The 6,617-nt window shown below is 32.8% G+C and overlaps 1 long non-coding RNA gene across 1 annotated transcript; it reads right to left on the bottom strand.

The window, feature by feature from the left end:
- Window positions 1-663: 663 nt before the first annotated feature.
- On the bottom strand, window positions 664-3,923 carry LOC137637387 (uncharacterized). The gene is made up of 3 exons (XR_011043607.1): window positions 3,745-3,923; window positions 1,383-1,631; window positions 664-932 (listed from the first exon to the last, which is right to left on the bottom strand). It is a non-coding gene; the product is annotated as an uncharacterized lncRNA (long non-coding RNA).
- Window positions 3,924-6,617: the final 2,694 nt, after the last annotated feature.

The following is a 6,617-nucleotide window of genomic DNA, read 5'->3' as shown; positions in this document are numbered from 1 at the left end:
AATTCCCGCCTTTACAGGCAGCCAGTGTAATTTAATTAGTGCAGCGGTAATTCTATCCCTATTGTGTAGTCTTATTAATCTAGCGGCTGTTTTGTACTATGAATTTTCTTCAGCTGATAATTTGGTAAGCCATAGAACAGTGAGTTGCAGTAATCAATTCTTGAAAATGTGGTGATTAATGAGTATGGCCATAGATTTTTCATTTAAGTATTTACTAATAAATGCTATGTTTCTAATATGATAGTTACAATTTCTTACCATATTTATGTTCATTCATTGTCAGTATCATCCATGATTACTCTAAGATTTCTGACAGATTTCTCTAGGTCAATGATCGATTGACCTACTTCTATTCTTTGGAAGCATTCGATTCTTTTTATATAATTTTAATTTCCAAAAATAATACATTCACTTATATCTTCATTGAGCTTGAGCTTTTTTAACATCCCAGCCTTAATGTCATTCATTATTTAATGTATCTTTCTTTTAGCTTCATCAACTGATGCTATTGGGAAATAGAATTGTGTATCATCAGCGTATATTTTAAACTTAACTCTGAGTTTCAAGTATTTCAATCGTGTAAATTTCAAACTGGAGAGGACCTAGTACACTGCCTTGAGGTACCCCTTTGGTTAGTTTTCTTGTCTAAGATTCAACATTTGATATTACTTTTGCAATCATTTGCACACTAAAAGCTCTCGAACATTTCCATATTTGTGAAGTACTTAACAGCATTCAGTCATTGCCAGGTCCATTATGGGTAAAATGGCGCTCATTTGAAGGAATTCAAGGAGCCGACGTCCATTTTGTCTTCAAGGTTGAAAAACTACTTTGGTGCTTTACTTCGCATTCCACAGAATCCTTAGTATATGACTGGTAAGTGGCCGGATAGAGAAGTTTCAATACCATACGCTAGCAATACCAATTACCACCTGGAAGAAAAAAGGTGATAAATATTTAGGCAAACTAAAAAAAATTTGTTTTAATGGTCACCAATCCTGCAAATAAAACTAGGTATCTATAAACCAAGTAAAAGTATGGAAAGTTTTAACAGTCATACAAATATAATAACTAATTTTAAACAATGTAAATCTCACTGTTAGATCTTAGTCATACAAATAAAATGAGAACTTTAAACAAAGTAGAATTATTACAAAGTAAATTATTACAAACCACAATCATACAAATACTATAAATTTAGTCTAAATAAAATGATCTCAGTCATACCACAGTCAAATATAAAACTAGTTAACTGAAAACCTAGGACAATTATGACAATACCCAAAAAATATGAATAATATAAACTTTAAACTGAAATCACCACACGTTAAGACAAAAAAATTTATTGTAAAAATTAAGGATGTTTTGGAGAGAATACTAACCATCGATTTTGAAGATAATTTGCCGATTTTGAAGATAATTTGCCGATTTTCAAGATAATTTGCCGATTTTCAAGATAATTTGCCGATTTTCAAGATAATTTGCCGATTTTCAAGATAATTTGCCGATTTTCAAGATAATTTGCCGATTTTCAAGATAATTTGCCGATTTTCAAGATAATTTGCCGATTTTCAAGATAATTTGCCAGGATGTGTTCGGTTGAAGAGCAGGATTCCTAGTACTGCCAGCATCTGAAAGGTTTAAACATACCTTGTAATAAATCAAAATCTTTTCATTCGGGTCTTTGTCATCTGTTGAAACAAAGGTCTGCGGCTTTGACTCATTGTAAAAAAAACTCAGTCTTAAGATTTGCTGGTTTATGATTAACTGCCAATGAAATACAGAGTTGAATATTTGCGTGATGTTCGTCATTCTCTTCATGATGTTTGATAATCAGTACCTTATAAACCTTACCCAAGATCGAAGACAAAGAAACTGAATGTACTTACAGTAACACCTATTCTAATGATGGTAACGTTAGATGATAGTAACCATTGATAGTATCCATATCTGATGAAATCCCAATTGGTAGACTTACATAAACTAGAGAATTAACTGGAAAATAAACTAATTAAAAGGATTAAAAAACCGCAATGGGATTTTACACCAGCTGTTATAAATGCTAATCTTCTAGGATTAAACGAGTCTAGATTTCATGTTCCCCCATAATTGGTTTCAAATGACTTAATATTAAAACATTCTGCTTATAAATTTTAATACAAAGCTGCAGTGAATACTGATCATGAATGAGACGGCTAGTATTTTTATGCAAAAATTTATTCATTGTGGCCACACTACACAATTTAATCTGAAACCAAGTGAAAATATATTCTCAGCCGTATTTCAATAGAATACAGGCGATCGTAATTTTAGCCTACGTTATCATCTTTTACGGCAATATAAGAGTTCTTGAAATGGCAACTTCCTGGCAACATTGCAGGATTTATACGGCATGTTTTTAACACTTTGCTAGATAAGCACCACTCGGGAACTAAAAGCTTTAGTAAAACTAGATTTTCAATGGACTAATCTTCACCGTAAGGTAAAATAGCGCTTCCAATACAAATTATACTCAACTAGCAATATTCTAAAGTTGCATTTAACTGCGCTATTAAAATATTTGATTCATAATTTCCTATCCCATTTATCATAAAATTAACTGGATTAATTTTTTATTATAGAAAAATTTATGTAACATTTGTTTAACAAAAATTACTTTAACAATCGAAATAGGAATTATCAAACGCAACTTTAGACTTAAAAACTACGAATATAGATAAGGATTCAAGTAAGTCGCAATATACGGTAACAATTATTCAACAAATTAAATGCTTTAATAATAAAGTTCAGGAAAAAGATTTAAATCCGAAAGGAGCTTTGATAAACTTTCAGTAACAAGAAACATTAAACAATGCAACTAGTAGCAATTACTAGGCGTAACCGTTATGCATTAATCTAAGATAACAAGTGGGGCAAAACTTTTGCACATAAAATTACCCAATTTTATGGACCCTTTTACCCCCAAGGTAAGGTTAAATTTCGAGCACAATTTGTCATAGGGAGGTCAGGTTGGTCTCATTCTTTTGTAAAATGCCTGAATTTTCTCATGAAGTTGATAAGCAAAACATCAAAAACGATGTAAATAACTTTTAAAAGAACGTACCGGTACGTCCTTTGGGGGCTTAAGGGTTGGTGCACCTCTGAACACGACATTTTGAAACCGACACAGACTCGGTTGCTAATATCAATCTACCCCATTATTCTCTTCAAAATTTGCCGTAAAAAAATTGTAGAAGTCTTGATATGAATGCTGCCAGGCATTTACAATTTTAAAAACAGATATATTAACGTAAATGAGTGATATTACGGTCACCAACATGTAAAAGATAATGAAGATAAAAAGTTACGGTCGCCTGTATTTTCATGAAATACAGCCGAGAACAGTATATTTTTATGGATGACTTCTAATTAAAATAACTTTTAATAACCGTGAAAGTTACAGTAAGAAAATATAGCCTTTGAACAGAGAACAGAAGTAATAAAATAATCAGTTACACATAATGGCTTTACGATTTGGTTTTAAAGACAAGGACACTTAAATAAATCTTGTGCTGCACGCACAAAAATTATCCAGTATCTTTACACAGATTAACTAAACTACGATTACACGATTAAAACTTAAACTTCAAACATGACAAAATAGTTACACTTCGATGGTTGACAGGAACACTAAACACTTGAAAGTTCCACAAACTAAACATGGCGTAAATAGTCATCCTTACTCAAGAGCTTCTACAATCTTACCGGTTCATGGTGTGTGAAAAGGAGCCTGTAGCGTTAACACTCTTCACACTTGCATAACGTTCACAGTCACAACATTTAATTATCACCGAACTTGACTGGACTTGCCACTGTAAGAACACACTCTTGAAATCCATATGAACACCACTTTTAAGACTAGATCCACTATAACCTAAGCTGAGAAAAAAGTGACCTCACCATCATTGACCAACGGCAGATCAAGGATGACAAAACCAAGAATAGTTTCTTTAGTGTCCTTGTAGAAGCAGTGGCGCCATCTGTGTCTAAATTTCAGAACTGCTAGTCTTGGAAGAAAAATAATTATGTCTCATTTCAAGCAACAACCAAAAACTGAAATTTTCCCCCATTTAAAATTACATGAAACTAGTATAAAAACAAAAAAAATGTATAACCTCTATCAGGACTATGATTGTCATAATTATATAAATCAACGGTGGATGAGTCGTAATTTTTAAGATCTGACATTTATGGGAAATTATGACGTCGCCTTGCACAAAAACGTCTCTCTGGTATAATTTCTGTAAAGAACTTTCAGAACATGACTGGAATAACACCAGCATGTCGGGTGACATCATAAAGAAGTTCACTTCACGTGGAAAAACTTCTTTACATAATTTAATGAAGTTTGGCATTATACATCTGAGATGAACTTTACGTGAATTAGCTTTAAGGGGTCGCGCCTTTCGTAGAGAGAGAGAGAGAGAGAGAGAGAGAGAGAGAGAGAGAGAGAGAGAGAGAGAGATTTTCAACCAAGTATTCGTATAAAGCAATAAATATTATCGTATATACATATATCTACTGTACATAGCACACAAATGTGTGTGTGTATATATATATATATATATATATATATATATATATATATATATATATATATATAAATATATATATATATATAAATATATATATATATATATATATATATATATATATATATATATATATATATATGTAAATGGCCAAGGAATTTATGAACACACATATAGGCTATATACAGTAAATACCAGTACATATATACTTTTTTTTATTCGTCTCTGAGTAGTGATACCTCAACGTGGTGAAAGGGTTTGTGTATTGTCATGATCGGCAAAGCTGTATTAGTCAGGTCTACTCATACTACGTTGGTTTGCTGTGAGCGATCCTGGGTGGACACGTGCTGCGCTCTTGTTATGACTTAACTCGAGGTCCAGATTGCATCAGAAATTTGTATTAGAAGCTTCCATGGCGTGATCGAAATGGGCGTTTTTAAGCAGGCCAATCGAGATGCAGAATTGTAAGAAATGACTACTGCCTACTGTAATCAACTTCACTCATACATGGGTACATAAACTTCAATAAGAGATTATCCAGGAGAGATAGGACAAAACACAAGGCAACGAGGAATTATGTCCAAAGCAGATAACCAAAAGCGGGAAAGACCAGAAATCTGATAGAGCCAGTTTCCAACCTTCCCTTCAGACGACAAATGCCTATCTCCAAAATCCTGCTGTGGCGAGAAGAAGAGACAAATTGAAGCAGCCATACCTCTCTGCTTGTGACGAGAAGTAGCTAACACTGCCTGCAGCCTATCAATATCATCAAATTCTTGGAGGAGACTTCTGATGTCCCATCTTGATGCCACCCTTTCTCTTGGAATCCCAAATCATCGTGCCAGTTTCATCTGAACTTCAGCCGCCCCTCTGCAACGTTCTCAAGTCTGAAGCCTCCGTACCAGGATCATCTCAGCAGCTGCAGAAAACTATTCCCTAATTATTTCTACATTACTGATTGTCCCCCTTTCACATTAATGTTTTGATTGATTGGATTTGTCAGTTAAAGTGAACGAATTAACATTGATTTTCTTTATAAGTTTGTGAATAAACGTGTTGTTTTTGTTTGAGCAAGTTTATGTGCAGCCACTTAGCTCTACGTCTACCCATATTAATCAAGTAATTTAAATTGCTCCTTTATTCTAAAATAAGAAAAGGACCTTCAAACTTATAAGATAATGAGGGACTGATATATTCTGCTTATTAGCCCACTTGGTCTGATACGAAGATTAAATAATATGAAAGTTTAGGAAAGGATTAGATTTTAAGTTTTTTTTTTATCGGTAAAAACTTTTCTTTTTGATTACTTTCGTATCCGGAGTCTGTCCACCGAACGATTTAGGAAGCACCTTAGAATGAAATTTAGTAACGTAAGTTAACATGTTTGAGTGGTGATGAATTAAAAATAATGGCAAACACTATATCAACGGGACTTCTACTACTGCAAATCGTTACATAAATATCCTAATATCTCTATCAATTGTATCATAGTCCAGATAAATCATGAAAAGATTCACAATTCTTTAATTCATAAGTTGAAAATGTTTTAAAACATGATACAGGAATTACTCTATTGTCAAAGAGAGTTCTTAATTTCTCATCAATCATAGAGAGTAATAACACTGATCTGTTTTGATGTAACAAAGGCTATTTATTTATTCATTTTTCAATAATGGGTGATTTTATACGGCGCAATCCTTATCATATTTCATATATATCGTTTTCATATTTTACGAATAACTTTTTATCCTTATTTTCTAGTGCATACCGTTTTGGTGTCCTATTTGTTACATTCTATGTTTTCAATAACTAAAAATTTTACATTAAAAATAATGAATTTATTATATTATTAGGTACGATTTAAGGAAGATTTGAAATAGACGTCTCTTTTTACAATATGGCTCTCTCTCTCTCTCTCTCTCTCTCTCTCTCTCTCTCTCTCTCTCTCTCTCTCTCTCTCTCTATATATATATATATATATATATATATATATTTACACACACATATGGCTGAGGACTATGAAGCGTGTATTAGATGATGATGAAT

Source organism: Palaemon carinicauda, chromosome 3 (genome assembly GCF_036898095.1).
Source record: "Palaemon carinicauda isolate YSFRI2023 chromosome 3, ASM3689809v2, whole genome shotgun sequence".
In the NCBI taxonomy this organism is placed as follows: Eukaryota; Metazoa; Arthropoda; class Malacostraca; order Decapoda; family Palaemonidae; genus Palaemon; species Palaemon carinicauda.
Note: the sequence above shows the minus strand (reverse complement) of the source record. Positions and strands in the feature narration are given on the sequence as shown.